At 40.3% G+C, this 2,590-nt stretch overlaps 1 pseudogene; it reads right to left on the bottom strand.

Moving 5' to 3' along the window:
• Nucleotides 1-1,124: 1,124 nt before the first annotated feature.
• LOC135051579 (5S ribosomal RNA) lies at nucleotides 1,125-1,243 on the bottom strand (annotated as a pseudogene).
• Nucleotides 1,244-2,590: the final 1,347 nt, after the last annotated feature.

Genomic DNA, 2,590 nt, shown 5'->3' with positions numbered 1-2,590 from the left:
GGCGACAATGCATTTGCACGGCTGCTAAAAACTGCTAGCAAGCGATCAACTTGGAATGACCCCCATTATTTTTAGGCTAAAAGGTTGCAACGAGGTAGCTGGATGACTAAGCTAAGCGACACAAGTGGGGTGCACAAACACCTGGCCTATCTAGGAGTGGCACTGGAGTGGTAGACAGGATGACAGTTTTCAAAACTAGGCCCAAAAGAGCACATAATGCAAAGAAAAAAAGAGGTGCAACGAGGTAGCTGGATGACTAAGCTAAGTGACACAAGTGGGCAGCACAAACATCTGGCCTATCTAGTAGTGGCACTGCAGTGTCAGACAGGAATGCAGTTTTAAAAACTAGGCCCCAAAGAGCACATAATGCAAAGAAAAAAAAAAGAGTTGCAACGAGGTATCTGGATGACTACGCTAAGTGACACAAGTGGGCAGCACAAACACCTGGCCCATCTAGGAGTGGCACTGCAGGGTCAGACAGGATTGCAGTTTTAAAAACTAGGCCTCAGAGCACATAACGCAAAGAAAGTAAAGAGGTGCAATAAGAAGCTGGATGACTAAACTACGCGACACAAGTGGGCAGCACAAACACCTAGCCCATCTATGAGTGGCACTGCAGTGTCAGACAGGATAGGGAGGGTTGGGTTAGGGATACTGCACAGGTCTGTGTAATAATGGAAGGATATTGAAAAGTTCCTAAGAAGACTGACAGTGTGGACTATTGTCTGGTATTTATCACTATCTACCAGTAGTACAGAACTTGCTGGGTAGATTCAATAGTAATTGTCAGTGGTGCTCCCATAGGTTAATAGACATAATTCAATATGCAAGTAAAGAGAGAGAGAAAAAGAAAACCTTTGTTGGGAGCACTCTGTCTCCGAAAAAATTAATACAAATTGTGATGATTAATAGATTAAAACGTAACTTTTATTAATTATATATTAATATACTGTAGGAAAACAGATAGATCCAAAAATAATCGCTTTGCTGCTAGTGAACTACAGAAATTTCTGTATCTGTGAATTTATTAATGAAATCATGATACATTGGTTGCATAAATGCTAAATATACAGTATATCCAAGTCCGTGCAGGACCAACCTTTTGCTTATGTGGTACAAGGAGTAACCTACAACAGCTGGTATTCCCAGGTGGTCCCCCAACCAGGTACTAACCAGGCCAAACACTGTATTGCTTTCAAGATCAGACGAGATTGGGCGTGTACAGTGTAGTATGGTAGTAGGTTGCTTATAACCATAAAGTTCAAGGTACCACTGTTATAAAGGATATATGGCGTGGTTTGAACAGGAACACCTCTTTTTTTTACAGCACGCTGCAGTGTGCTTTTAATTTAACAAGTGCACCCCTGAATTTTAATAGCATACAGGGCCAGTGTAATTTTATTTAAACAGCAGCACCCCTATATTTCACAGCATACAGCAGTGTGCTTTTAATTTTTAACAACTGCACCCCTGAACTTTATAGCATACAGGGCCAGCGTAATGTTATTAAGACATCAGCACCCATATATTTGACAGCATTCAGGAGAAGTGTGCTTTAAATTTGTAAGAACAGCACCCTTGAATTTTTATAGCAGACACGGCCAGTGTAATGTTATGAAGACATCAGCATCCCTATATTTAACAGCATACAGGAGCAATGTGCTTTTAATTTGTAAGGACTGCACCCCTGAATTTTTATAGCAGTCAGGGCCAGCGTAATGTTATTAAGACATCAGCACTCCTATATTTGACAGAATACAGGAGCAGTGTGCTTTTAATTTGTAAAAACTGCACCCCTGAATTTTTTTTATAGCAGACAGGGCAAGTGTAATGTTTTTAAGACATCAGCACCCCTATATTTAACAGCATACAGGAGCAATGCACTTTTAATTTTTAAGAGCTGTGCCCCTGAATTTTTATAGCAGACAGGGCCAGTGTAATGTTATTAAGACATCAGCACCCCTATATTTGACAGCTTACAGGAGCAGTGTGCTTTTAATTTGTAAGAACTGCACCTCTGAATTTGTATAGCAGACAGGGCCAGTGTGATGTTAAGACATCAGCACCCTTATATTTTACAGCATACAGGAGCAGTGTGCTTTTAATTTGTAAGAACTGCACCCCTGCATTTTTATAGCAGACAGGGCCAGTGTGATGTTATTAAGACATCAGCACCCCTATATTTGACAGAATACAGGAGCAGTGTGCTTTTAATTTGTAAGAACTGCACCCCTGACTTTTTATAGCAGACAGCGCCAGTGTAATGTTATCAAGATATCAGCAACCCTATATTTACAGCATACAGGAGCAGTGTGCTTTTAATTTGTAAAAACAGCACCCCTGATTTTTTATAGCAGACAGAGCCAGTGTAATGTTATTAAAACATCAGCACCCCTATATTTGACAGCATACAGGAGCAGCATGCTTTTAATTTGTAAGAACTGCACCTCTGAATTTTTATAGCAGACAGGGCCAGTGTAATGTTATTAAGACATCAGCACCCCTATATTTACAGCATACAGGAACAGTGTGCTTTTAATTTGTAAAAACTGCACCCCTGAATTTTTTATAGCATACAGGGCCAGTGTAA

Source organism: Pseudophryne corroboree, chromosome 2, assembly GCF_028390025.1.
Source record: "Pseudophryne corroboree isolate aPseCor3 chromosome 2, aPseCor3.hap2, whole genome shotgun sequence".
Lineage (NCBI taxonomy): Eukaryota > Metazoa > Chordata > Amphibia > Anura > Myobatrachidae > Pseudophryne > Pseudophryne corroboree.
This window is presented reverse-complemented; position numbering and strand designations above follow the sequence as displayed.